Source organism: Theobroma cacao, chromosome 7 (assembly GCF_053813885.1).
Source record: "Theobroma cacao isolate CCN51 chromosome 7, ASM5381388v1, whole genome shotgun sequence".
Classification (NCBI taxonomy): domain Eukaryota; kingdom Viridiplantae; phylum Streptophyta; class Magnoliopsida; order Malvales; family Malvaceae; genus Theobroma; species Theobroma cacao.
The window spans coordinates 17,966,562-17,973,205 of NC_142645.1; the positions used below are offsets into that span (position 1 = coordinate 17,966,562).

Consider the following 6,644-nt stretch of genomic DNA (forward strand, 5'->3'; position numbering starts at 1 on the left):
AATTTTTGTAGTGTAAAAGCTAAATAAATTTATACATACTGTAATACAGTAAGCCAAAATATTTAATTTAATTTACAATAATAAGAGGGCCTCCGAATAAACAAAAGTAAAGAGGATTGTGAACTTACAGTTTGGAAAATGTAGATCCAACGGTAGTCCTTGATGAGATCAGCTATCTACAGTCTATACTGAACCTAAAATGGATGGAAATGAGGGTGGTGAGATTATAAAATCCCAATGAGTAAATAGACATCATCACAAACATCTAGAGTTGAGTACATGGAGACAATAAAGTAAATCATCGTAAACTGGGTCACAACATTAGAATACATTTCATTTAAATTACGTGAAGAGGCTTATGAATTTCATAAAAACTAGGCTTGTGCCATAAATTCATTCTCAGGAACACCTTGGCCGAGGCATCCTACCAAGACTGCCAAGGCTATTAAAATTCACATTTCACATAAATCATGTTTTTGTTTTGAAAACATAGCCGTTCCTTGGCGTTGGCTGAGTTCCCCCTCACGTGGTGGTTTGGCATGAAGTGAACCCTAAGCTTTACCCCAAGAGATACCCTACGTGCCTCTCCATTCGAGGTAAGAATATAATGGGATTTACTGTGCCCCTCTAAAAGGCTGGTCCACAAAAAACCCCCTACTGCAGTGATTAATTAATATATAATCCACCATACAATAAAACTCAATAACATGATATGGCAATTTTATAATTCGCAGTCTTTCAAGGCAACCAAACAATTCGTATTTCAATACAATTGCCAACTAGCCAATCATGCCCGATTTATCATAAGCCAATCAATTTAAACAATCAAATTGCCACAATTAATAGTCTCCATGTACTCTATTTTTCAAAATCACTATTAATTTCAAAACAATTTATAAATTAATTTCATTGGAATACCTTTATTCATAAAACATGAAAATTTACCATTTTAAATCCATTTTTTCATAGAATTAATGAAATCATCTAAAAATCACCCTAGATAATTAAAATGATAGTAAGTTTACTCACAATGTCTAGAGTGCCGATTCTCAAAATACTCAGACTACTGGTCCTCGGATGCAATTCCCTTGCCTTTATCGGAGGACTCGCCACCTTGACACAATACAAAATTGAGAAACTCACTACATTGGTACTAAATTGAAATTAAACTAATTTAGACTACTAATGCATGATATGGAATACAAAAATGTCTAAATTTTGCTTAAACGCGATGTTAGCCTATTTCGGTCTTTTACCCGATAAATTGATATACGCGTCCGTTTAAACTCTAAATTAATTTTTTTCAGTTTCTATACCTCAATTGCACCCATATGGACTTAATGTCCCTCAGTGCGGTGCAAATTATCAGTTCCGATAGCAAATTATGAAAATACCCCTAATGGGTAAAAATTCGTATTTTTGCTCTGAAAATTTCCATTATTTTTCTAGGCTCATAATTCATCATTATTCATCATAATTCCTCAAATAAACATCAAGATCAGTAGCCAATATTCCCCCACAAAATTTGGCCAATAATGGTAATGGAGGAAAATGAATTCTTTTCTTGTTGTTTTCTTTCTAAATATGCTAAACTAACTAAAAACACTAACATAACTTAAAATCAAATTAATCTAACTTCATTCTCTCTCCATACCCATTTTTGATCAACCAACAATTCATCATAAAAACATGTAATTTAAGCATGGAAAATAAGGAGAAATGCTTAAGGAAAATAGATTTCAAGCTTAAGTTGAAAAATCCTACCTTTTTCACTTGTTTTCCTTGATTTTCCACATTTTTTCTCTTGAAATTCCTCACCTAGGGTTTGTTCTTCCTTTCTTTCCCTCTTTTCCTTGCTTCGCCGAATATTTGGAGAGTAATGGGCTGATTTATGCTGATTTTTAAGTTAAATAATAAAATATCCTAAGCTTAACACATGGTATTTTCTTATTGGTCCAGTTTTAAAACTTTAAAAATTTAAACTTTTTATCTCCACCACATGATTAGTCAAAGGTCAAAAATAAGGATAAAGGAAGACCATGTGCTGGACAAATGTCCTGGTGGTGGAAAATTACAATTTTACCCCCGGGGTGGCAAAATTATCATTTTACCCATATACTTTAAATTATACCGAAATTAAAATTTTTCACTTCTAAACCTCAAATCATACTCCAATAAGTCAAATGGGACCAAAACATCTTTTCTAAAATTCCCACTTTGTCCCCAAGTGGCAAATGACCATTTTGCCCCTAGATAGTGAAAATTCCGATTTGACTCCAAATTGATCCTCAAACTCCGAATTACCATTTTGAGTCATCCATGGACTGTGAAGCTCTTAATCTCACCTTAAAATTCCTATTTGATCTAGTTCAAGAATTAAATCAACTTTGTTGTACCTCTAGGTACAATACCGACTTTTGTAAATTTTCGAGACTCTCCTAACATGCAATCATGCTATCATCACATGTATGTCATGACGAGTATTTTATAAGGTCAAGCTTTACAACATGAGTGACTATAAATGGACTTTGCTTGTCAATTGATGGTTTTCACTTCATGTTTCCTAATGCAAACAACAAACTATGATCTGTTTTAATCAAAAATGAAAAAAAATTCAAATTGGAATGCCTCTGAAAGCATTTAAATCCCTTGAATCACTCACTTCCATTGAGAAGGGAATCAAGCAGTAGATTTTCTCTCTAATTAGGGTCATTCATATGTAGGTCTTTGAGTTTTCCATATTGTCAAAGGTACTCTAATAGGTATATTAAGGTTAGATTGATTAAATCTTTCTTATGTTAGATTTAATTAATTGTAAAGGAGTAGTACTCCTCATTTCTTTCATGTTTTTAGACTCTTGTAATAGAGAAATATTATTTTCCTTTTTATTTGTGATAAACATGCAAGGAAAGTAGCTTTTCTACTAGGAATTTTTCATTTATCTCTGGAATTTCGTTTTTGTACTAAAGCAGTATTACTTATCCTTTGCAATCATAAAAATTATGCAAGGAAAGTAGTACCTTTAATAGATCTTCTTTCTATCATCTCTTATGTAATTCTGGAGGTTAGGTTTATGTCCCTTTCTTTTATGCAATTATTTTCCATTTATTAATAAAATTTTAATAAGGTAACTAGGCTCTATGAGAATTTCTAGCATTAAAAAAAAACAGTTAAATCCAAGGAAGCATTAGCAAAGAGGCTTATCCTTAGCCGATTCTCTTCTCACCTCAAGATCGGAATCATAGGATTACAAAATGTGGGCAACTCTACCCTACCCTCATAAAGCATTCAATTTCTACTGAGAACTTTCCCATCATACCATTGAGCTTAATGATGCTCGAGTTAATGTCTTAAATGAGTGCTTTGGAAGGTTGTGCCAATTGTACAAGCCCAAAAATGAGGTTTCAATTTTCTTAGAAATTCATCATATAATTTGACTGGATAGAGGTGCCCATCAAAGGCAAGGATTGGGCATTAGTTTCTTGTCTCACATCTATGTAATTAATGGCATTTTTTATGTTTTACATGCATTTGAAGATTCAGACATCATCCATGTTAATGATTTTGTGGGTCTTGTAAGGAATTTAGAGATTATTAGTGTAGAATTACGGGTAAAGGACATTAAAGTTATTGTAAAGAAGATAGAGCATATTGAAAAGAGCATGAAGAAGAGTAATGATAAGCAATTAAAAATAAAGCTTGAATTTTGTCAAAAGGTCATGGCATGAGCTTAAGATGGAATAGATGTTTGTCCAAGGGATTGGAAAGCGATTGATACTAAGATATTAAATATTTTTTAATTGCTTAGTGTCAAGCCCGTTCTTTATTTGGTTAACATGACTAACAAAGTTTACATCAAGTTCTTGCCAAAGATTCATGCTTTATGCAAAAACATGGTGGTGAACCAATCATTCCATTTAGTGGCATGTTTAAGAGAAACCTTGTTGATGTGGAACTTGAAAGAGCAAAAAAGTGTTGTGAAGAAAACAAGGCATTGATGAGTTGAAATGTTGGCAAGTTAGACGGTAAAGGCTCTTCAAGCTATAGGAACCATTCATTTTGATTTTTAAAAAGATTTTATTTATGCTGAAGTTATGAAATTTGAAGATTTGAAGGAGCTTGCAATGAGTCAACTATTAAGGTTGTTGGAAAATATTGACAATATGGGAAAATGTATGTGGTTCAAGACAGAGACATAATATTTTTCAAGTTCAATGTTTCCGGAAGAGGGAAGAAGTGAGGCATACAATTTTCTACAACTCAAAAAAAGAGGAGTTAAAACTGATGATGTTGTTCGTTATTCATCTATAAACTTATGGCATAGGATAAGGTGAGGCATAATATTTTTCAAATTCAATATAAGCTTTTTTTCCAAATTTAATGGGACTATTGGTATCATTAAATAGTTTTCTAAATTTTTAATGATCTCATCCTTATAATGGATTCTTCCTTTTAAGGATACCAACCAATGTGAATTCATCTTTGATCGACCAATGTCTAATACGTGTTTCTTGTTAATTTTTTTTTTACAAATACGATGCTATGAAAATCTATTTCTTAATTTTTCACTATTTGATTATTTTGCTTACTTGAAGTAGTCTATAATTTTTCACTATTTGATTTTATTGTAAAAAGGCTTGCAAGGGTTTTTGAATTTAACGATTATAAGAAGATTAACAACATTAAAGAAGAACAACTAAATTGATTAAGAATAGCAAACGAGTATAGCAAAAGAGCAATTAGAGTGTTTATTTTTAATCTGTATAATACTTGTTTGTTAGTTACATGCGGTAACTAGTTAAACTAGCCATCGAACAAACCAATTGCATTATTGTTGCGCGGTAATTGCACTGTTGTTACATGGTAATTGCACTATTGTTGCACAATAGTTATAAAAAAATGAGTTATTTTTTAATATTTTTTGTTTTATTTTAAATTGTTATCAAGAAAAGTCATTATTTAAGGGAAAAAATAAAATGATTTATTCAAGTATAATTACAACGATTTTTGCATACCCCAATAAGAGAAGATGTTGGAACGAATAGATGTTCTAATAAAAAAACAACTTATTAGTTAAAGAAAATACATTCATGCCTAAAAAAAATTGAAATAAATTAAGATTAAAAATAAACAAATACAAAAGTTTTGTAATTAATTAAGAATGATAAAGTATTTTTTAAATTTAAAAAGTACTTGATGACCTTTTCTAATATAATTAACTTACATATATGAAGTCAACAAAATCTTGAAATACATCTACTATTATCGCCACTTGATGTCGCATTAGCTTCTATAGAAGTTATTTTTAAGAATGATACTAATTTGAAATTCTTTCACATTAAAAAATAATGTCAGCTACAAAAAATATATAAAATAAGTATAGAAATAAGCACAGGTAAACAAAATCTTAATTTATAGTATTTTTGTTTTACCTTCTTTCAAATATTAATTTATATATATATATATATATATGAATGTGTTAAGACGAGTTCTCACATTATAATGTGATACTAAGTGTTTCTGTTTGTCTTTATCTAAGGCTTGTTTGGATCAAGTGGGCTCCGCTTACTTGGTCCTTGCATCAATTATGGCTTAGGACTAGGTTGACACAAAAAATCTCCAGGCTTTAATAATGGTTAAAAAAAGAGAAAATAAAAATTGTGAGAAAAAAAAAGAATAATTGGTCATGGAGGGAAATAAAAACAAAGATAAAATCAAGGATTATTAATTTAGATAAAAAAAATATAACACATGATTATTTGATACAATGTTTTGCATGAGTATCGTAGAGGGCTAATACCTTCCTCGTATGTAACCTTACTCTTGAACTCTAATTTTGTTTCTTAGATCGAATCTATCTTTTTTGATAAACGTATGTCAAATTTTTTATTTCATTAAAAATGATAGATTCAATAAAGTGATCAATCACATCTAGATAAAAAATATTGGTTATGACTCCTCTTTCACTGAGGCATTCAGGTTCTCAAACTTACACCTGCTTTGCTTTTATAACTATCATTTATATATTGTTTTACTACATAAACTTGTATTACGAAGGGAGGTGCAATTTATTTCAAGACTCTATTAATCTCACTCAAAGAGATTTAAGCACATTATTATTATTTAAGATTCAAAGAGATTCAAATACAAATTATTCAACCATTACAGTAGACATGGTAGATTAGGGCCAATAAAATAGCAAAGCACAATCACAAAATGCTCTTATTCTAGAGTGTAGGCATATGCTTAAACATTAAATAAAAACTCATACAATTGTTATCATAGTACCGTATTTAACACCAATTGACCAAAGACGACTATTGAGGTCCACATTATGAAGGCTGTGATCATCCAGCCTCTATTGGAGCTGCCTTTTATTATTGTCAGTCAGAAATAATCTCTTCAAGTCTGCAAGGCTGATTGTGTCATAGACTGAACTGTCACAGCCCAAATTATGGGCTATGATCGACGCATGGGCTTAGTGGGCATAACCCACTAGGCCTAAGCAAGCCTCTTTATGAGATCCTGTTCCTCATTCCATCCATCATCTTTAAAGCCATATGTTGTAATTCTCAACGATGAATGTTTCAGTAATATTTTATAGCAACCAAATATTCATATTTGTATTATCTCAAAGTACTATC

General features: G+C 31.0%; 1 pseudogene; it reads left to right on the forward strand.

The window, feature by feature from the left end:
- Nucleotides 1–3,166: 3,166 nt before the first annotated feature.
- LOC108662819 (obg-like ATPase 1 pseudogene) lies at nucleotides 3,167–4,240 on the forward strand (annotated as a pseudogene).
- The last annotated feature ends 2,404 nt before the right edge of the window (nucleotides 4,241–6,644 follow it).